The 23,581-nt window shown below is 45.5% G+C and overlaps 1 long non-coding RNA gene across 1 annotated transcript in view; it reads right to left on the bottom strand.

Moving 5' to 3' along the window:
• LOC129033199 (uncharacterized) overlaps positions 1-23,107 on the bottom strand; it is an 80,444-nt gene extending 57,337 nt beyond the window's left edge. The window contains exons 1-3 of the long non-coding RNA XR_008501554.2: positions 22,850-23,107; positions 18,938-19,185; positions 16,994-17,346 (exon numbers count right to left, since the gene is read on the bottom strand). This is a non-coding gene — a long non-coding RNA (uncharacterized LOC129033199). The remainder of the gene's footprint in view (positions 1-16,993; positions 17,347-18,937; positions 19,186-22,849) is intronic.
• Between the last annotated feature and the right edge of the window lie 474 nt (positions 23,108-23,581).

Raw genomic sequence — 23,581 nt, 5'->3', positions numbered from 1 at the left:
GCTGATCCAGTGGGGACTTAGAGAACCTTTATGTCTAGCTAAGGGATTGTGAATACACGAATCGGCACTCTGTGTCTAGCTAATCTAATGGGGACTTGGAGAACTTTTTTGTCTAGCTCAGGGATTGTAAACGCACCAATCAGCACCCTGTCAAAATGAACCAATCAGCTATCTGTAAAACAGACCAATCGGCTCTCTGTAAAATGGACCAATCAGCAGGATGTGGGTGGGCCCAGATAAGAGAATAAAAGCAGGCTGCCCCCAGCCAGCACTGGCAACCAGCTGGGTTCTGCTTCCAGTCTGTGGGAGGTTTGTTCTTTGCAGTAAATCTTGCTGCAGCTCATTGTTTGGGTCCACGCTGCCTTTATGAGCTGTAACACTCACTGCAAAAGTCTGCAGCTTCTCTTCTGAAGCCAGTGAGACCACGAACCCACCAGAAGGAAGAAACTGTGAACACATCAGAACATCAGAAGGAACAAACTCTTGACACGCCGCCTTTAGGAACTGTAACATTCACTGCAAGGGTCCGAGACTTCATTCTTGAAGTAAGTGAGACCAGGAACCCACCAATTCCGGACACCCATTCAACAGTGTTTCCTTGAGAACTTCCTGGGTGCCAGGCCCTGAGGACTCAGCAGGAAATAAAGTCCGCAAACCCCACTGCCCGGGAGGCTCTGTTCTGGTGGGGAGACAGACAATAACCTAGAGGAACGAAGTGCGCATTATGCTAGGAAAGGGGACATGGAGCAAATAATGAGACGGAGAAGGCAGAGGGGAAGTGTGTGGTCACAGGTTAGACATGTAGATGGTCAGGCGCCAAGGAAGACCTGCTGAAAAGCGACCCTGGCGGAAGGGAAGTGAATGCGGAGCTGCACAGATGCACAGGGAAAGGCACCCGGGCAGAAGGAAGCCAAGGGGGTCAGTGGGCTTGGAGCGCTCTGAGCCAGACGAGTGCGGAGGGAGGGAGGGAGGGAGGGAGGGAGGGAGGGAGGGAGGGGGGAAGGTCACAGCAGGGGCGGGTGGTGCAGGGCTGTGGAAGTCATGGTGGGAGGAGTTGGACTTGGACTCTGAGAGGGATGGGAAACCAGTGGCATGATAACCCCACATCTCAGTGGCTTAAGTAAACAAGTTTATTTCTTGCTCACATTATCAAGAGGGATTGACCTGGGTGGGCGGGGCCCTTCACTTAGAGACCCAAATGATTTTATGAGGCCGTCATTTTCTTGCAAAGCATCAGCGTTCCAGCTGGGGGATGAGAGTGGTGAAAAGTGGAGCAGCAGCAAGTAAATGCTTCTGAATGGAAGTGACATTCGTCACTGCCTCTCATATTTCGTGGGCCAGAATTTGAGACAGGCCATGCCCCATGTCAAGGGAGAGGGGACGCATAAGCCTCCAGGTGCTCAGTATAGAGGACATCAGATTAGTGATGGACAGCACCTGCTAGTGCTGTGATTTCCACGATAAGCCTCCATTCCCGGCTCAATTTTACTTTTTTTTTTTTTTTTTGAGATAAGAGTCTCGCTCTGTCACCCACGCTGGAGTGCAGTGGCATGATCTCTGCTCACTGCAAACTCTGCCTCTTCACGCCGTTCTCCTGCCTCAGCCTCCGAGTAGCTGGGAATACAGGCGTGTGCCACCATGCCTGGCTAATTTTTGTATTTTTAGTAGAGATGGGGTTTTACCATATTGGCCAGGCTGGTCTAGAACTCCTGACCTCATGATCTTCGCCCCCCCCCCCCCACCCAAAGTGCTGGGATTACAAGCATGAGCCACTGTGCCTGGCCGGGAAATTTTTAAAAGAATTTCCATTTGCAGTTTGAAGGAGCCCAACTGGGAAAGGGAAGCACCTTGTTTTGGTGAGGACACTTTGGGGGCTTGTTTGTTGCTGTAGCAGTTGGATTGTGTTCTGGTGATTGTGTGTGTGTGTGTGTGTGTGTGTGTGTGTGTGTATGTCATGAGAAATTAGACTTCAGTAGATTTGATATTCTTTTGCAATACTTTCGGCCCCAATATTGTTTGGAATGTGGAGTTTGCTATTGAATGGGAGAGTGAGATATGGAGTCCATGTAGCCAGGCTTTTGTGCTGCTGTTCTAAGTAGGGTTGGTCTTGGTTAGTATGTGATGCTCTCCCTTGGTGCCGTTTGACCCCAGTGTTCTTTGGAGTCTGGGGAGGTTTGGCCCTTGAAAAGCAAACTGCCATGGAAACTGCTTTACCCAAAACTTGGTTCACAGCCTTCACTGGATTACCTACTGGGGCAAAAAAAGTATAACCATGTAAAACCGGTGAGTTTGTATTGCTATCTCATGGCTAGAGTTCCAAGGTATTATAAAAGCTGTTGAATCATTGTGTGTGTGTATTCATGTCTAGATGTGTTTATGTGTATGTAAGTCACATGTTGTATCTACCAAATTGGCTTATAAATAAAACAGCGCTAAAAAATTAAGAAAATAAATCCACTCAAGTTCACATGACTTAAGTAAATGTTTGCTAAACAAGCTGGCTTTAAAATTATTGTTAAAATGAGGCCTGGCGTGGTGGCCCATGCCTGTAATCCCAGCACTTTGTGAGGCCAAGGTGGGCGGATCACCTGAGGTCAGGAGTTCGAGACCAGCCTGGCCAACATGGTGAAAACCCGTCTCTACTAAAAATACAAAAATTAGCCGGGAGTGGTGGCCTTGCCTATAGTCCCACCTACTCGGGAGGTTGAGGCAGGAGAATTGCTTGAACCTGGGAGGTGGAGGTTGCAGTGAGCCACGATGGTGCCACTGCACTCCAGCCTGGGCAACAGAGCAAGACTCTGTCTAAAAAAAGTTATTGGTAAAATTGAATTGTTAGCATACGTTTTTGTCTGGATTTTATATTTGTCTCTGATAGATATTTTGAGGTGTCAGGGTTTGGCATAGAAGCTTATAAAACTATAAACCCAGCCAAAACAAAATGATCTTTGTGCAAATTTTTGATAACTAAAACTAATTATGTTATTGGTTTAATGAAAACAGCTGAATCTTCTGAATTACTGGTGAAAATGTCCATGTAGTTAACTTTAAGATTCTTATTTTGATGAACACCTGATATTCACAGATTATACAATGGTTAATAAGGAAATAACTAACCTTAAATGATGGTGCCTAATATCTCAGTTTTCAGAAGTAATCTAGATAAACTGTTAAAAATGAAAGAATTGAGTATATGTAAATGGAATAAAGGTTTTAGATAAATTTTTTGTGTAATTAAAAATCTTAAAATTATTTTTGATGCTCATTGGATATCTGGGTCATCTTCAATTAAGAAAGGGTTATGATATGGGGAAACATGTTTCCAAAGATTATGTAATTTTTGTCTATAAAATGCAAATATCTGATTGTTCAGGATTTCTTCCTTCCTAGGGTTTCACTACAATTTTAGGGTAAGAATTCTAGTTGACATATGATTCTATATAAAATGCACCCAAAAAGATATTATTAGTGAGAAAAAGCATAATTTTGTCTAATTCAGAAGTTATCTAAAATTACTTCAAATTATGGACTTGAAAATGGTTATTTATGAAAACAAGGTAGTAAGAAACCAGTAAGTAAGAGAGAGAGATGTGAAGAAAGTTGAATATGAAGATGTATTTTTGGTAAAAATGATTATAAAGAAAAGATAATAATTTTGTATGAGAGAGGATCTTACATAGTTAATTTTCCTCCTGGAGTAAAATGACTGTTTTTTAAGAAAAGAAGAAAAAGAAGAAAGTCTGGGACTGAACAAAAAGTCCGGTCGTGTCATGGATGGTCTGTATAAATCAGATGTAATTTTTCCTGTTTCTCTGTGTGTTTATCTTCATGCACATACAGAGAAAATAGAAAGTTGAAAAAGTTTAGCTAATAAAATATTCTTTAAAACCTGATAGAGAATTGGAGAAATTTGGCTAATTAACATTTTCATAGTTAAAGCTCTTAGTCTTGATGATTGGGACAGAAGGCAGGGAAATATTAGGTAAAAAAGGGCAGGGTCCCTGGCGAGGGCTTCATCCTCAAGCCTGGACCCAGGGCACAAAGTGAGAACATCCATTCTTGTTTTCCCACCCAAATGTTGCCTTTTCCAAAACCACTGTGGCCCACTTCTCCCCACATCCTATACCCATAAAAACCCAAGTCTCCACTGGCAGAGTGGTGCAGCAGAGGAGAGAAGAGAAGAAGCAGCGTGACGTCAATGAGAAGCAGCTTAACTTCAGAGGGATGGCTTGACAGTGGTGCCTCAGAGTCCCTGGCCAAACTCCAGGGGAAGACCACCTTCCCATTCCATCCCCTTTCCAGCTTCCCATCCCACTGAGAGCCACTTTCATCAGCAATAAAATCCTCAGCATTTGCCATTTTCAATTCATTTGTGCAACCTGATTCCTCCTGGACGCTGGACAAGGACCCTGGTGCATGTGCAAGATGTTGTCAAACTGACCCTCCACTGAGCTGTCTAACACTTAAGCTGTCCATGAGTGGCAAAACTCAAAGAGTGCACTGTAACACACGGGGCTCTGGGGGTCACGGGCAACCCCTAGACGCTGCTGCAGGCCTGCACAGAGTTCTGCTCCTGCCAGTTGCCCAGAAGCACTCCTCCTTACCTCTGCACCTGCTCACCTGTGTGCTCCCCCTCCCATGAGGGGTTGAGAGCTGTGGGCTGAGTAAGCAAGCCACCCCTTCATGAATCCCACAAAGGGGTCAAGGGAACTATCTCATTTCATTGATGAAGGTAAAATAAGAAATAATGTAAAGAAATGCATAGGCAATTTGACAATTCTTTTGCACTAGAATACTTAAAAATAATTACTAGTCATGTGTCTAGAGTGCATTTCTGGATTGCACAGGATGTATAGTAATATTGGTGGACTTAAGGATACTGAATTGTGTATCATGAATAAAATATTCATTATGTGGAGTTTTGGGGCTCTAGGTAACACTGTAGCCTCTGGGGTAGACCGAGTGGGGGAAAGGTTGGAGGTTTGGAGGTAGGTCTCTTGTTTATTTGTTTTTGCTTCTTTTTTTTTTAGGAGTCTTACTCCGTCCCCCAGGCTGGAAGTGTAGTGGTGCAATCTCAGCTCACTGTAACCTCCACCTCCCAGGTTCAAGCGATTCTTCTGCCTCAGCCTCCCGAGCTGGGATTACAGGCACGTGCCACCACACCTGGCTAATTTTTGTATTTTTAGTAGAGATGGGGTTTCACTATGTTGGCCAGGCTGGTCTTGAATTCCTGACCTCAAGTAATCCATCCACCTCCGCCTCCCAAAGTGCTGGGATTACAGGCATGAGTCATGGCACCTGGCCTGTTTTTGCCTCTTTTATTTGTTGTTCATTCTTCTTTGGATTTTGTTTGTGCATGCATATATACTATAGATTTTTTTTAGCATCTAGTGGAAGGTTTTTATTTGGTTCTGTGAATAGTTATTTTGTTTCATATGAACTTCTAACAAGTTGTCATTTATTCTATTTATCTGGAATGCCTAGGCTGCCTTTGTTGGGCCCGCAGAAATTGATGGTGCACACCAGCCATTTGGAATTTGGTTCGTTTTGCTTATCTCTGATGATGTTGAAATCTATGAGAGCTTTAAGGATCCTGGCAAAAATAAAAGACTTGTTTTTACAAGTTCTGAGCAGAAATAAAACATTATGTATTTCATTATTTGGAAAAGTAGGTATGTTTAAATGTAATAAAGTAGGTATGTTTTAAAGTAGTAGAAATGTTTAAGTGATGTTTTTTCCAAGGTAATTCAGTTAAATCAATGATTTGAGTTGGTTTCAGATCTTTTCCTTTAATGAGGAAAAACTGTGATATGGGTACAGTTTTAATGTTCAAGAAAGACTGACTTTGTCCTTAGGGAAATTATATTGGTTAGGATTTCTCTCAAACTAATTGAGTTGTGTTGATCATTGTTAAAATTAAGGAACATTCATTTGGATTAAGTACTAATAAAAAATTCTGAGACTTTCTAGTGATCTCTGATCCCAGGCCATTTATCACTGATGGACCTTCATGTGTATACTTGAAAACAAAATATGTGCAGGCATTGCACTGGTTTGAAGATTTTGGTGGTAAAAGTTACCTAATCAGCTGTCACTACTGTCTCTAGAAACCAGTCTTGGAAATGTGGGATGATGCTCTTTTAAATAACTGAAAAGAAGTTATTGTGTACTTGTCCTTACTTTGTCCTTGTGGTGTTGTATGATATTTAAGTGAAAGGAGATTATTTATCCTCTTACGGAATTGACAAAACTGACATTTGCATTTACCATTTTTTTAATGATGGAGAGAAAAGCTGGCTGTCTTATTTTGCCATAGGACCTATCACTTTTTGATGCTTTTGGTCACAGTTTTGTCACTAGAATACTAGCAATTAGATATATTCGGTGAGTAACCTAACTATGGTTTGAAGTGCTGCAGGCAGTAACTCCTAAATGCCAAATTTCAGTGTTTTAATTTGTAACATGTTAGTGTGTCCAGAATTGGTGGGTTCTTGGTCTCAGTGATTTCAAGAATGAAGCTGCGGACCCTCGCAGTGAGTGTTACAATTCTTAAAGATGGTGTGTCCAGAGTTTGTTCCTTCTGATGTTCGGACATGTTCAGAGTTTCTTCCTTCTGGTGGGTTTGTGGTCTCGCTGGCTTCAGGAGTGAAGCTGCAGACCTTCACGGTGAGTGTTACAGCTCTTAAGGCAGTGCGTCTGGAGTTGTTCGTTCCTCCCGGTGGGTTTGTGGTCTCACTGGCCTCAGGAGTGAAGCTGAAGACCTTTGCGGTGAGTGTTACAGCTCATAAAGGCAGTGCAGACCCAAACAGTGAGCAGCAGCAAGATTTATTGCAAAAAGCAAAAGAGCAAAAGAGCAAAGCTTCCACAGTGTGGAAGGGGACCCGAGCAGGTTGCCACTGCTGGCTCAGGCAGCCTGCTTTTTATTCCCTTATCTGACCCCACCCACATCCTGCTGATTGGTCCATTTTGACAGGGTGCTGATTGGTGCATTTACAATCCTCTAGCTAGACATAAAAGTTCTCCAAGTCCCCACCAGATTAGCTAGATACAGAGTGTTGATTGGTGCATCCACAAACCCCAAGCTAGACACAGAGTGCTGATTGGTGCATTTACAATCCTCTAGCTAGACATAAAAGTTCTCCAAGTCCCCACCTGACTTAAGGAGCCCAGCTGGCTTCGCCTAGTGGATCCCGTGCAAGGGCCGCGGGTGGAGCTGCCCACCAGTACCGTGCCATGCGCCCGAACTCCTCAGCCGTTAGGCGGTCGATGGGACCGGGTGCCATGGAGCAGGGGGCAGCACCTGTCGGGGAGTCTCGGGCTGCACAGGAGCCCACAGTGGGGAGGGGGGCAAGCTCGGGCATGGCGGGCAGCAGGTCCTGAGCCCTGCCCCACCGGGAGGTGGCTGAGGCCCGGCGAGAATTTGAGCGCAGCGTGGGCAGGCCGGCAGTGCTGGGGCACCTGGCGCACCCTCCATGGCTGCTGGCCTGGGTGCTAATCCCTTCACTGCCTAGGGCCAGTGGCGCCTGCTGGCTGCTCCGAGTGCGGGGCCTGCCAAGCTTGTGCCCACCCGGAACTAGTGCTGGCCTGCAAGCGCCACACACAGCCCCAGTTCCTGCCCGTGCCTCTCCCTGCACACCTCCCCACAAGCAAAGGGAGCCGGCTCCGGCCTCAGCCAACCCAGAGAGGGGCTCCCACAGTGCAGCGGTGGGCTGAAGGGCTCCTCAAGCATGGCCAGAGTGGGCGCTGAGGCCGAGGAGGCACCAAGAGCAAGCGAGGGCTGCCAGCATGCCGTCACCTCTCATTAGAATGATAGAACTTTCTGTAATATAAACATTGTATTAATGAATGCTTGTGCTGTTAAGTTACAGGGCTTTGACTCTTGGGTCTGAAGAAGGCACCAGCCCCTGCTAAATTTTGTGCATTGACACCAGTTGAAGCTTCATCCTCAGACTTGGAAGAAGGTAACAATACAAATGAACTGTTTTTGTGAGACACAGGCCAGAAATTAAAACTATTCAATCCCTCTAGGCCCAGAGACTATTGCAGAAGAGCTACGTAGGCATGTGAACTTATAAGGGCTGATTTTGAGGGATAAGATTAATTCAGAGTTTTTCTATAAATTAAACATTAATATCAAAAGCTCACTGATGAAAGGCCAGCATCTGGGCCCACGTGTTGGAATAACAGGGTTTTCTTGGAACATTTATCTGTTCTTTAATAGAAAATTGGAAACAATTATTAAAAGTTTATGGAAATCTCATCTTATGGTCAAACTGATTGCAATTAGATTTTTATAAGGTTTTATTAAAATTAGCTTTGACATTAGTAATATACCATACAAAGGTAAAATATGGTTTTCTCTTTTGAATAAAATGTTTGTGTAATACTGAGAGATAAAAGATGATGTTGACCTTCTGAGTACACTGCAGGGAGAAAATGGAGTGGGGAGAGAGATTTAGTTGGCCTCATGCTGTCTTTATTAGGTCTTACTGTTTGGGAAACAATCTATCAAAAAGTAAACGTCTTTATTTTATCACCTCTGTTAAATGAATGACTATTTTTACAGTGACTTGTGATATAATTTTGTGCCTAAAACTTTGATATTTGGCAAAATTTTTTTTTTCTTTTGAGACGGGAGTCTTGCTCTTTCGCCCAGGTTGAAGTGCAGTGGCGCCATCTCAGCTCACTGCTAGCTCCACCTCCTGGGTTCACACCATTCTCCTGGATATTTGGCAGACTTTCTAAGAGCAAACTTTCAAGTTCTAAATTCAGTCTCTTGATCTTAAACTAACTTTCTTGGATATTAGGTTCCCTGAAGTCTGAGAGAGACATATTAGGCTGATTTGTTATGTTAGGATTATGCAAGAAGCATTGCCAAATCTGAGATGATATTTAACTTCCTTTGGGTTATATGTATATAGATGTATTGTTAGTATGTGTTCCAGGATTGTATGAGAGTCCTAAAATTCTGATATGTCTTAATATATGTTGTCGGTAGTAATTATTATATTGTTTTATGCCACAGAAATAATTAAGTTGCCTTGTCAACTGTGTCTTTAACTATGGCTGTCTGAAGACTTTTGTCATCCACAATTGACGATTTGCTGTGATCCTTCTCAAAAGAAAAAAAGTGACTTACAATCAGCTATAATCCAAAGCTTCCTTCTTTGGAAGAGTTCATGAAAAAGACTCTTGAATGCAGGTTTCTGATAACTTTGGAGATTGTGCCACTAGATTAGAGAGAAAATTTCCAGGGCACTAATTGAAAGGCTGATGTGCTCATAAAGATTCCCAATCCAATATGAAGCAGAGCAGGAGATGATTGCATGGACTGAACAAATGCAGGACAGAAAGAATTTTTTATGGCTTTTGTTGTTTGAAATATTGCTGATTCTTTTTGTTTTTCAGAGTCTGGAGAATCTTTTTCTTTTGAACTATTTATTTATAGCCTTTAAGTGTATTTATAGTCTTAAAGGGTATATACTTCAAGGATATTGAATGGAGTATGCTTTTATAAACAGAATTTGAGAGATACTTCTCTCTCTGCTTAATTTATCCAGAATATGGAAACTCTTTGAGAATATTCTTAATTCATGTAACATGTTTGTTTGCATACAATTAATAACATGTTTTCTTTTGTAATGGGACACAGTTGGAGTAACTGGTTATTTTCTCAAGGTTTTGACTAAAATGGCCTTTTGAGATTCCAGCAAAGCCCATTGGGGAGTCTATATGGACGATGATTCTTATTGCACTTTGTGGGTTATCAGGCCAAGTATATGGAACTGAAGCGTATTTTGCAGGTAGATTGGTCCTGCTGTGATTGTCTTTGGTGGAAGTGGGGAACTGGAGAGAGAAAGATTGAGTGTCAGAAGAAAACTCTATATTAGATTAACCTTTGATTCCTGGGTGGCCACTGCCTTGGACACCCATCCTCAGAATGAAACAGCCAGAAATATTGAGACCAGACTCCTCATGATTGAGGGATTGATAAATAGAAAGGGGAGACTGAAACCAGCCCAATTGCCCCATAGACTGTTATTTTCAATAACTATAGAAATTGATCCTTCTGGGCTTAAAGCTTGAAATTTACATCTGTTTTATGTGAGTTCCTTCCTCAGGAAAGGAACTTCAGGCCTCTCAAAAAAGTATCAAAGAACTGAAACTCACCAGATCACTGCACCAGATAGTACCCCTTATTCTCATGATTGCTTCCTTGCCCCCCCCAGTTCCTGTTTTATTACATATAGTTACATTTCTTCCCCGCTATTTAAAGCCCCAGTTTTAGTAGGTCAGGGAGATGGATTTGAGGCTGAGCTCCCATCTCCTGGACTGCAGCACCCAATTAAAGACTTCTTCCTTGGCAGTACTCATCTCGGTCATTGGCTTTCTGTGTGGCAAACAACAGGACCTACATCAAACCCTTGGTGTTTTGGTAACCAATTGAGGGACCTGATATCAGTGAGCAGCTTCCCCTCCAACTCAGCTTTCCACCTTAGGGACCCAGGCACCAGGTTGGACGCTTCCACACCCTCCCTCCCCATATCCAGTCATTAGCTCCTGTTTATTTTACCTCTTAAAATACTTCCCAAGTGTATCCATGTCTCACAACCCCAACCACAAACCACTGCCCAACTCCCATGACTGCCATCCCTTGCTGCAAAGCAGCTGAGCCTTCCACTGGCCTCTCCACCCACATTGCTGCTGTGGTCTGGTGTCTGGAATTGGTTCCTTCCAGTGGGTTCTTGGTCTCACTGACTTCAGGAATAAAGCCAGGGACACTCGCGGTGAGTGTTACAGTTCTTAAAGATGGTGTGTCCAGAGTTTGTTCCTTCAGATGTTCAGATGTGTCCGGAGTTTCTTCCTTCCAGTGGGTTCATGGTCTCGCTTGACTTTAGGAGTGAAGCCGCAGACCTTCGCAGTGAGTGTTACAGCTCTTAAAGGTGGCGTGACGGGAGTTGTTTGTTCCTCCCGGTGGGTTCATGGTCTCGCTTGACTTTAGGAGTGAAGCCACAGACCTTCGCAGTGAGTGTTACAGCTCTTAAAGGTGGCGTGTTGGGAGTTGTTTGTTCCTCCCGGTGGGTTCATGGTCTCGCTGACTTCAAGAGTGAAGCCGCAGACCTTCACAGTGAGTGTTACAGCTCATAAAGGTAGTGCAGACCCAAAGAGTGAGCAGCAGCGAGATTTATTATGAAGAGTGAAAGAACAAAGCTTCCACAGAGCAGAAGGGTACCTGAACGGATTGCCACTGCTGGCTTGGATGGCCAGCTTTTATTCCCTCATTTGGCCCCGCCCACATCCTGCTGATTAGTCCATTTTGCAGAGCACTGATTGGTCCATTTTACATAGTGCTGATTGGTCTGTTTTTACAGAGTGCTGATTGGTGCATTTACAAACCTTTAGCTAGACACAGAGCACTGATTGGTGCATTTTTACAGAGTGCTGATTGGTGCGTTTACAAACCTTTAGCTAAGCACAGAGTACTGATTGGTTTGTTTTTACAGAGTGCTGATTGGTGCATTTACAAACCTTTAGCTAGACACAGAGCACTGATTGGTGTGTTTGCAATCCTTTAGCTAGACAGAAAAGTTCTCCAAGTCCCCACCCAACCCGGAAGCCCAGTCGGCTTCACCTCTCAGTCCTTTTAAAATGCCACTCTGGCCATGTCGTGCCTCTACTTTCTCTCTAGTGGCTCTACACAGTGTCATAAAACAACCCAGTGCTTTCCCTGGCACCCAAGGCCCTTTAGGATCCAGCCTCTCACCCTCCAGCCTCCCTGCCCATGCTCCAGACCCCGCAGTCACCTAGCTCCTCTCTGTTTTCCCACCTCTGTGCCTTTGCACATGCTCTTCCTTCTGCCTGTGGTCCCTTTCCACTGTCTTTAGTGGGAAAACTCCTGCACATTTTCAAGCCCCCAGTTCAAATGCACTTTCTGTGTGAAACCCCCCTGGTGTCGCCTGGCAGAGGGACTGAGCTCCACCAACACCCCCAGCACATCTTCACTGTAGCACCCGGCATGCAGTATTGGCATCTGCTTCTGTGCCCGCTGTCTCCAGCGCTCTGCCCAGAGATACATTGCACGTTGAGATCCTTTTCCCACACTCACATGCACAGTGGATACAAAGGTTTCCCAAACATCATTTTCCCCTGCTGCTTGCTATGCACACTAATATCTTCTATTATAGTCTGTTCTGTTTCTTTTTTAAAAAACATGTTAGTCCATCCATTAAATTCATTTTGCTACAGTTTGAAAAACATTGCCCTGGAACCTCCTGTAGGGCGGCAGGGACTGTATCTGTAATTATCTCTCTATCTCCCAGAGCTTAGGACAGTAATAAATGTTTGTTCTAATAAATGAGTAAATAAATGAGAGAGTGATTATTTAAATGTGAGTGTATTATTTAAACAATTATTTAAATGTGGTTTGATGTAACGGAATACAATGACAAGTGAGTAGGTGAATGAATGAGTGAGTGAATGAATAAATGAAGAGACTGGTTATGTCGTGGGGACTGGCAGCATAATTCAGTGGGTTACCTCGGTCCCTGTACCCCTAGTGCACGGTTTCTTCAAGTGTGGTTCCTGGACTTCCCCCATCAGAATGTCCTGGAGAGTATAGTGAAAACACTGGTGCCTGGTACCCACCTCAGGCCTACTGAATCAGACTTTCTGAGTGGGGCACAGAAGTCTTCATTTTTTGAAGCTGCTCAGGTGATTTGGGGGTGTGTTAATGTCTGAATGGCTGCCCCAGGACCTCCCTAAGCTGCTGTTGGAGGGGGCATGGTAAGAGGAGCAGAGCAACAACAACAAAGACAGGTAACAGCTCCCCACATCCTCCCTTCCTCCCTGACCTGCTTCAGAAGGAAACGGACTTCGGGTGAGCCTGCTCCTCCTCCACCTCGCCCTGCGCCCAGCAGTGAGAGGACACCACAGCCCCGTCCAGCACTGCTGACAGAAGAGCAGAAGGCAGTGATTGCCATGGCAACGCATTAAGAGATGCGGAGCCACCTCCAGTTTTAGCATCTGGAAAGGGGTCAAGCCTTTGGGGCATAGAGTGGGAAGGGAAATTCACTCCCCCAGAGTCTTCATAGCTAACAAAGCCATGGCACAGTGCATGTTACAAAGCCCTTTCACACAAGAAAACTAGGAAGTGGTATCCCCATTTTACAGATCAGAAAACTAGGGTGGGAATCTCCTGCCAAGCCAATCAGTGGCAGAGCTAATGTTTGAATCCAGCCTTCCTGATTTCAAAGTCGACACTCCTGCTTCTCTAATAGTTGCCTATCTTGGGTAAATTGACAAGACAAGGACCCAGAGACCCCAGAATCCTGCTGGTGTGAGGGTTTGGGAGCACATGTGTTGGCCCACTCTACTTGACACAATCCATGGCCCACTACACTTGGCACCTATCTGGCAAGGCTCACACCTGCACAGATACACAAGCAGGAAAGCTTCCAAAATTGTTCATGCATGCATGCATGTTGGACATGTAGACACATCCAAAGGAAGTGTACACACAAACAGCCTCACATACATACACGGATGCCTGAACACACACATTCACCAATATAGACACATATGTCTGCAAACACATACGCAGGCACACACTGGTATATACATGGAAGCAGATGTAAAATTAATTGTCTTCCTGGTCCTGAGTCATCACCCCTCCACATACCCACTTCTTTTGACATATGACTTTGCAATTCCTCTCTTCTGAGAGGGAAGATCTATTTCTCCATCCACTGAATCTGGGCTTGGCAGTGTAACTTGCTCTAACCAATGCAATATTAGCAAATACGATGCAAGCAGAACCTTAAAAAAGTGCTTGTGTGGTTCTGCGTCTGTCTCTTGGTCCTTGCCATCACTGTGAAAACATACTTGGGATGTAAAGGAGGAGACACCTGGTGCAGAGGCAAGGCACCTCATTTGCCGCAGCTGAGGCCATCCTAGATCAGACAGCCCATGGCCAACCACCATAAGTGGGAGATGAGGCTGGGCACAGTGGTTCATGCCTGTAATCCCAGCATTTTGGGAGCCCGAGGTGGGAGGATCACAAGGTCAAGAGATCAAGACCAGCCTGGCCAACAGGGTGAAACCCCGTCTCTACTAAAAATACAAAAATTAGCTGGGTGTGGTGGCATGCGCCTGTAGTCTCAGCTACTCAGGAGGCTGAGGCAGGAGAATTGTTGAACTTGGGAAGCGGAGGTTGTAGTGAGCCAAGATCATGCCACTGCACTCCAGCCTGGGTGACAGAGCAAGACTCCATCTCAAAAAAAAAAAAAAAAAAAGTGGGAGACTAGCTAGCTAAAACCAGAAGAACAGCCCAGCAGAGTCTAGCTGATTTGTGAGCCAAATAAATATTTATTGTAGTGTGCCACTGAGGTTTTGTGCCACTAAAGTTCTGTGGTTGGTTGTTACAGAGTATCTACTCTACTGATAGATAACTGATACACATCCCCAAACTGATACATTCCCAAAGGGTAATTTATCATGGGAGAAGGCCCTAGCTATGTGTTTACCTGGTCACATGGTTTTGTAAAACTCACAAAAGTAAAAATCTTTAAAATAATAGCTTGATTGAAATATAATTCACATACTGTAAGATTCACCTTTCGACGTGTACAATGCAGTGATTTTTAGTATATTCACAAAGATGTACAACCATCACCATTATCTAAGTCCAGAACACTTTAATCATTCCTAAAAATCAACCATTAGCAGTAACTCCCCATTTCCTTCCTCCCTGGCAACCACTAGTCTTACTTTCTGACTCAATACATTTGCCGGTTCTGGGCATTTCATATGAATGGAATCATACAGTTTGTGGCCTTTTGTGTCTGTCTCCTTTCATTTCACATATGTTTTCAAGATTCATATGTGTAGTAGCAGGTATCAGTGCTTCATTCCTTTTTTGTAGCCAAAGAATAATCCATAGTTTGGATATGCCACATTTTGTTTGTCCATGCATCAAATGATGAACATTTAGGACAAGCAACACATTCTATCCACAACTGGTTAAGACTCCTAGCTCATTCTACTCACACTTCCCCTCATGACAGGTGGCATTTGGGGAGAGTTGACTTGGTGATACATTTAGTTTGAGATCAGAGCAGATATGGATGTGGTTCACCACCTCTTCCATATATAGGTTATTATTATTTATTCTAGCTCCTATGGTTTGAATATTTGTCCCCTCCAAAACTTGTAGGAAAACTTAATCCCTAATGTGGCAATATTAAAAAGTAGAACCTGTAAGAGGTGATCGGGTCATGAGGGCTCTGCGATGGGTTATTATGGGGGTGGGACCGGTGGTTTTCTAAGAAGAGGAAGCAAGACTTGAACTGGCACACTCAGCCTTTTTGCCATGTAACTAAAAAGTGGGACCTGTCAGAGGTGATTGGGTCATGAGGGCTCTGCCCTCATGAATGGATTAATCCATTCAGGGATTAGTGGATTAATGGGTTATCCTGGGGGTGGGACCAGTGGTTTCCTAAGAAGAGGAAGAAAGACTTGAAATGGCACACTCAGCCCCTTTGCCATGTAACTAAAAAGTGGGACCTGTCAGAGGTGATTGGGTCATGAGGGCTCTGCCCTCATGAATGGATTAATCCATTCAGGGATTAGTGGATTAATGGATTATCATGGGGGTGGCACTGGTGATTTTCTAAGTAGAGGAAGAAAGACCTGAACTGGCACACTCAGCCCTTTTGCCATGTAATGCCCTGAGCCACTTTGGGACTCTGCAGAGAGTCCCTAGCAGCAAGAAGGCCCTCACCAAATGCAGGCCCTCAACCTTGAACTTCTCAGCCTCCATAAATGTAAGAAATAAATGATTTTTCTTTCAGGTATTGTGTGATAAGCAACACAAAATAGACTAAGACACTGGCATAGCAATGACCTCCAGAATAGCCCTATTGCCCCCATGCCAACTTGCCCTGCATCATGATATGAAGGAGTGAGGCCTGTGGCTGTACCAAAATATCTCAGTGTGTGGTCTGGTGCCCAGTACCAGAAAGGTGTGGGCCAAAGAAGCGAAACAGTGCTGGAAATGGACAGAGCCAGAAATGGATATAGAAAATTATTCAGATCATCACAGACAGTATTATAATTGGATTCAGTTCTCACTGACACCTAATCAAAAAAAATTTTTTTCCATTTAGGCATATGCTTGATAATGCAGCATATCCCCAATAAGGTAATATATAGCATTATAAATATACCATACATTCTTCTTTTTGTGATGGAAAACATACAAAGTTGAATTTATCAGAATTCTTGAGTCTACAGGACCCAAACCCAAAGCTGTGCTGCAAGAAGCAAGTATGTATATGAAGTTACATCTTGTGCATCCTAACTCTTGGTGAAAAAACAAATTTCAGTCGACTATGTCAGAGGAAAGGGTGACTTATCATTCTTTTCTCTATTAGAAAAGATTATTAAAAATCATAAACATATGAAGAGTATGTAGCAAAACTAGCATGAAATGCATTTCAGAGGGTATCAGGAAGTTAATTAATACATGTCATTTTTCTAGATTTTGTGGTGTTTCTGACCATTGTCAATTTTTTAAAATTTTGTAACCTTATGATTTCTTTTTAAATTCTAAATATGCATATGCATACCTAAATTAGTATTGATAATTTTGAAATCTTTTCCTTAAAGAGGGTCCCCCAAATTATATAAACTGAACCCCCTTCACTGCAAAATGTGGCTCCCTCCTGATACACACACCAGTGCATGCACACACATACCTATGCACCCCGAAGAGCCGACGCTGCCCAATGTCAGGGATGGAAGAGGAATCACAACTCTGCCCTTAGGCGGTGAGTGACTCCTTTGGTCACAAATAGAATCCCACCTTTGAGAAACCACAGAGCAGCTCAGAGACACACCCTACCACTGGCTCATCTTGGACAAACAACACGATAGCTTTTGCAGGCTGTGGTGCTCTGCCCTACTCAGACACCTCCCATCCATAAGGCCCAGCCCTTACCTCTCCCTCCGTCCTGGCTTTTGGAAATCTTCAGCAGCCCTGTCTGCCTCCAGAATGATCTCTTCAGCTACTCCATACTCAGGGTATAAATCAAGGTGAAAAACTCTTCTCAGAGGAATATTTGTGAAAGCAATGCTTGTCCCTAAGGAATAAGCCACTGATGGTGGAGTTTTGTCATGGTGAAGGATGACAAATGGAAATATTTTTGGGAACTGCAGCCTTCCCACCTCACGTATTTTGGGGGACTCCTCCTCTCTCTCTCATTTTCTGTGTGCGTTTTGACTTCACTCTTCTTTCTGCTTCTGGCTGCTTGTATCTGCTTGGTCTCTACACCAGGGGTCAGCACACTTTTTCTAGAAAGGGCCAGATTGTAAGTATTTTAGGTTTTATAGGTGGCACAGTCCCTGCTGCAACTACTCATCTCTGCCACAGAGTGAAATCAACCCTAGACAACACTCAAAAAAATAAGTGAAATCAACCCTAGACAACACTCAAAAAAATAAGTTAAATCAACCCTAGACAACACTCAAACAAATGAATGAAATCAACCCTAGACAACACTCAGACAAATCAGTGAAATCAACCCTAGACAACACTCAGACAAATGAGTGAAATCAACCCTAGACAACACTCAGACAAATGAGTGAAATCAACCCTAGACAACACGCAAACAAATGAGCACAGCTGTGTTGCAAGCAGGCCAGAATCAGCCCACAGGCTGGACTTTGCCAACCCCTGTTCTAGACTTTAAGCTCCCTGAGGGCAGGGCCTGAGTCTGTCTGTTACACCACTGAATTCCTAGGGCCTAACGGCATGCCTGGCATGGATTGAGTGCTCAGCACATATCAGCTGGCTGTGGCTCTCTGTGTCTGTCAGTCTGTCTTGTTTCCTTCTCCTCTGTCTCCTCCATCCATGAAAACTCACTAAGCCTCAGCTTTTCAGAAATGAACCACCTGCTCCCAAGCGAGTCAGACAATAAAAACAGCCTCACGCTCTAGCAATCTGCTGCTTGGCACAGCTCTCACAGGGCATTTAGGCAGTGAAGGGAGCCTAGCACTTAATTCAGCCTCTCTCAAAAGGCTCAACACCAACCTGGGAGAAGCATGAAGATGGAGAGGCTGAGGGAACCTTTGGAGGGCAGGGCTGGTGTCTCTGCAAGATGGACAGCCGCCTTGCAGGCACACTATGCTGCTGCTTCCCTTGCACACAGCCCCCAGTCCCTTTCTCCCTTCCTGTCATCCTTCATGCACTCATTCAATATTTACTGAGCTCCAACCCTGTGCTAGAAAATTAGCCCTAGCACAGACATGGAAATCCCTCCCCAAAATAACTTGTTAACAAATAAATGAATGATCGGTTGGACAAAAGAGTGTTTAGAGGTAAGAACTGGTTCTGCTGGCAGCAAACAGGCACGTTTTTCTTTATTTTATTTTATTTTTTTCCAAGATAGAGTCTTGCTCTGTCACCCAGACTGCAGTGCATTGGTGCGATCTCGGCTCACTGCAACCTCTGCCTCCCGGGTTCAAGCAATTCTCCTGCCTCAGCCTCCTGAGTAGCTGGGATTACAGGCACACACCACCACGCTCGACTAACTTTTGTATTTTTAGTAGAGACAGGGTTTCCCCATGTTGGCCAGGCTAGCCTCAAGCTCTTGACCTCATGATCCTCCTGCCTCAGCCTCCTAAAGTGCTGGGATTATAGGCGTGAGACACCGCTCCCAAACAGGCACACTTTTTCTGAGGATAATCACCCTGAGATCTCTCAACAAAGGGAGGCATTAGAAAATGACCAGAGTCATCCCCAGTGTCGTCCACAGGGAGCCCAGAACAACCTCACCCCAGATTCTGCCCCAGAGCAGGAGGCTGTTCCAAGGGCATGGGGTAGTAGGCACATTAGAGATGGGGACATGAGGGCCAGTGGCAGAGGTGACTGTCAGAATCTCACCACCACGATGTCCAAAGTGAAGCTGAGAATGCTTCAGAGAAGATGATGTGATATAAACGTGTGTTCTTGATTTTTTGCTATGACTCCAGCGTAGTCAGTTGCCTCTCCTAGAATTCACAGTCCAGGGGTGGCCAGCTGCCATTTTCACTGCAGTGTCATCTTCACTGGCTCCAGAAGCCACGAGGACAAGGGTTTCGTTTGTCGTTAGTGCTGATCAACACCAGTGGCTCAGCTGATTAGCATAATGACTGTTAAAAATAAATAAGTTTTCAGAGGTGAAATCAGTGGCTTGTTAGCCACCTTAATGGATGCTGGAAACAGGCACTTGTTGATAAAATTAGTGGGATTCAGAATATACAACTCGGTTAAAATATTTTAGAGGCACTTCCTTCCCTGGCACAAATTAGGTTGAAGAATCCAGCAAGCCCCAGGGATGGCACTTCAGGCTGCTCCCTGGTAGGTCCTGGGTCCAGCCACTGGTTAAGAGTGATTCTGGCCCGGGCACAGTGGCTCACGCCTGTAATCCCAACGCTTTGGAAGGCCGAGGCGGTCAGATCACTTGAGGTCAGGAGTTTGAGACCAGCCTAACCAACATGGTGAAACTCCATCTCTACTAAAAAATACAAAAAATTAGCTGGGCATGGTGGCAGCCGCCTGTAGTCCCAGCTACTTGGGAGGCTGAGGCAGGAGAATGGCGTGAACCCAGGAGGCGGAGCTTGCAGTGAGCCGAGATTGCGCCACTGCACTCCAGCCTGGGCGACAGAGCGAGACTCCGTCTGGAAAAAAAAAAAAAAACTTAGCAGGGCATAGTAGCATGCACCTGTAATCCCAGTTACTCGGGAGGCTGAAGCAGGAGAATCTCTTGAACCCGAGAGGTAGAGGTTGCAATGAACCAAGATTATGCCACTGCACTCCAGCCTGGGCAATGGAGCGAGACTCCATCTCAAGAAAGTGATTCTGGTTACCTGATGTGGCCTGTAACAGTCACAGAATGTGGCTCTGGAATATTGTTACGTCTGCCTTGAATCTGCTGAGTTTAATAAATACATGTTGCATGAACTGTCTGGGACCTGCTTGCTCATAACAGTTGCCTACTAAATGTCTTTATGGGGGCAGAATTCTGTCCACAACTTGCTTTCATGTGAACCTGGTAGCAAGACTGGGGGAAGCGGCAGTTCCTCATTCACTGCTAATTGTTGGCTAACACCGCTGGCCACCAAGAAGAGCCTAGAGTTGTGCACTTCAGATTGGCTTAGGTCTTTTTGCAATAATGGCTCAAGGAGTCACTGGGCCTAGAACCAGATCTCCTCACTGCCGGCCACTGCTCTGTCTATGTCATTTGGGAGGGAACAAAATGCAGCTAACCACCTCCCTGCAGGCATCTTCCCTCCAGCCCCTGGACTTGGCCCCTGGCCAGAAGCTGTCAGCCTGGTACACAGGATAGTTTAGGGAGAGTAGACAAGGGTGGGGAATGCCTTGGGCTTCCTAAATTTCATTAGAGTTATGCCATACATTCCTTTTTTTGGGGTTTCTGTGGGCACCAAAAGGCTTTCTAGAGCTGGCTCACATGACCCAAACCCCAGGCCCAGGCAGCCTTCTGTCTTCTATAGGTGGTCTGGAGATTTCCTGCCTTCTGAAGCTTGTCTGGGAGGCAGGAAGACCACGGCGGAGGAGAAAGGAGCACTTCTACACACCTTCTCGTTGACACCCCTGCCTGCCTTTGTCAGACCTGCGGAGGAGGCACTCGGTGGAGAAAGTGCTCCAGCTGACACTCTGAGTCGTGCAGCGTGGGGTGGGGTCCGGAAGATGTACTGTTCCAGGAAACGATTCCACTCCAAGATGGGGGGCCAGCAGAATCGCCCAGGCCAGGCTGTGGCAGATGAGCCGTCCCTCTTACAGGCAGGTGAATCGGGAGCTGTCCCTCTGCCTGGAATACTCCCCTAAGGCCCTCCAAGCTGCATGGAAAATGTCACCTGCTGCAGCTGACTCATCTGGGCCTGAACTCTGGATGGGCCGGATGGCTGCCCTTAGGTTCCTTTGACTGGAAGGACACTGGGAGAGGTGCCTGGGCCTCCCTTGGTGATGTCCCTTGTCCCTTTGCATGGACACTACCAGGAGGCCCTCTGTCCCCTCCTCAGGTGGTCCCAGGCATAGCCAGTCCAGCTGTCCACAGGAATGACCCTGATTGCAACCTTTATGCTGGCTTTCCTCCTGCCTGGTCTCACCTCCCCACTCCTCCCCCTGCTGCTCCCCGGGTCCGCTCCCAAATAAACCCCCGCACCTAGGTCTCTGCTCCAGGCTCTGCTCTCAGGGGAGCTCAAGATGAGCCTCCTCAGGGAGGTCTTCCCTGACCACTTAGAGGAGGCTGGGTCACCCTGTTGGACACTCTAGCCACTCCCTGCACTTCCCGTACTCAGCACTTAATGGCCTTGTGATTAAGAAACTTTTGGTATAGTTAGTTATTCCTCTCTCTCTCCTGACTAGGCTATAAACTCCCCAGGCAGAGAAGAGTCTGTCCTGTTAACCATTTTTGCTCAGAGTGCATAGTAGGTGCTGAGAACTAAAAATCAAATCCTAAGCCCTACAACGGACTGAACAGACCCACTCTTGGCCAAGGGGACCCAGGAGAAACCTTAAAAACCAAGTTGCTGGCCATGATGGGACAGAAGGCTAAACACATCTCGGTATGCCCCTTATTTATTGACTTTTAACCAAAATTCCTTCCTAAGGAGTAAGCAGATTTGGAAAACAAGAAACAGACGATTCATTCCTTTATCACCTTTAGCCAATCGTGACCATGCCAATGAGGCCATGACCAGACTCCCTCTTCCTCTTTGCAGTTTTGACATGACAGCTCACCAGTTTCATAATGGTATCCCTTCCTAAAACCTGACCACCCTCCAGCTTTAAAAAAAAAAAGAAAAGAAACAGCCAGTGACCATCTCTGGGCCAGTTTTGGCCAACCTGTGGAAGATGTGCAGTGAGGGTTTTCATGTTCTTTGCTTCACCTTTTGATGTCTGAGGACCAAAAATTCCACCCTCGTGGATCATACTAACACTGTTATTATTTGGACATGCAACCCATGAAGAGGCATGAAGCTGGGCCACGCATGTGCATATTTCTCCTTTCATCAGTATTCATGGCTCCTCCGGTCACTGGTTACGTGTGTATATTCAGCCATCTCACTCGGCATAAGTTCCTGTTCCCTTTACCCTTCCCTCAAACTGCTTGCTCTCTGCAGAGCCAAAGGCCATGCTGCCCAGCCTATGGGATGGCTGGCATGCAGGGTGCCTCCGTTTATGATAAATAAAGATCTCCTTTCCACATGTGTGAACCTCATCATTCTTCAGTTGACAGTGCTTAAGAATATTCCTTGAATGAATGAATGATGGATGGGAAACAGAGTGGACACAGTTGTTATCGCATTCCAGCTCTGCCACATTGACGAAGCCACTGAAAGTCTCCCTGGTAAGTTTCCTTCCCTGCATGTTTGGAACAAGGTGTCCTAGGCCACAATGAAGGGACCACGAGCCCTTAAATTTCCTAAAGGACTGAGCAGAAGAAAATGATGACTGCCATGTCCAAAGAAGTTCTGAGGTCTTCTCAGACCTGCCTGTGTGAGGTTGGGGGAGCAGGAATTAGCATTTATTGAGCACCTACTACTTGCCAAGCACTTGATTGACATCATGAGATGTCAATGTGTTAACTCACGTCCTACTCCACTCCCCAGAGCCTGGTGAAGAACTATGAGAGGGAAGTCTTGGCTCTGCTCACTCTGCTGGGGCATTCATTATTCGGTCAATAAACCATGTCAGACCCATCTTTATCTCTAATAGCAATAATAGAAGACAACACTTACTGGGCACAAACACAGTGCCCTAGTAACGCTTAGAGGTAAACACTGTTGTTACCTTGTTATTGAGGATCAAAGGGATTGCCCAATGGCACGCATATTTAAAAGAACAAGACTGAGATCAAGCCCAGGTCTGTCTGACACCAAAGCCCAGACGCCTTGCCTTTCCCTGGAGCAGGCCTCCTTTGCCAGGTTTCCTGATGGCTGGAGGAGCCAGGAATCCTGATGGTTTCCTGAAACCCAGCCCTGCTCCCAGTCCTTGTCCTTAGGTCCACGTGCAGACAGCCTGCAGAATAAGCACACACCAACTTTGCATTAATGGCAGTGAGTTGTCATAATGCCCTGGAGCCAGAATTTTCCTGCCATGGCAACTATAGAGCACAATGGCAAGCCAGGAAACCATAGGTTGTGGGAAGCGGATCCTGGGCCAGAGGGTGGGCTGGGAGTTGGGCCCCCAGGGTCCCATGTCACTGTCAGAGAAACCCCGCAAAGTTGGCATAATTATCCTTATTTTACAGAGGAGGAAAGTGAGGTCCACAGAGAGGAAGTGACTTGCTCAGGTTCACATGGCCGGTCTATGACTGCATTGGGACGCAACAGTTTAAATCTTTTCAGTGGCCGGGCGCGGTGGCTCACATCTGTAATCCCAGCACTTTGGGAGGCCGAGGTGGGTGGATCACGAGGTCAGGAGATCAAGACCATCCTGGCCAACATGATGAAACCCTGTCTCTACTAAAAATACAAAAATTAGCCAGGTGTGGTGGCACACGCCTGTAGTCCCAGCTACTCG

The sequence above is a fragment of the Pongo pygmaeus genome, chromosome 2 (assembly GCF_028885625.2).
Source record: "Pongo pygmaeus isolate AG05252 chromosome 2, NHGRI_mPonPyg2-v2.0_pri, whole genome shotgun sequence".
Classification (NCBI taxonomy): Eukaryota; Metazoa; Chordata; class Mammalia; order Primates; family Hominidae; genus Pongo; species Pongo pygmaeus.
The sequence above is the reverse complement of the archived record's forward strand: the minus strand, read 5'-3'. Positions and strand labels throughout refer to the sequence as shown.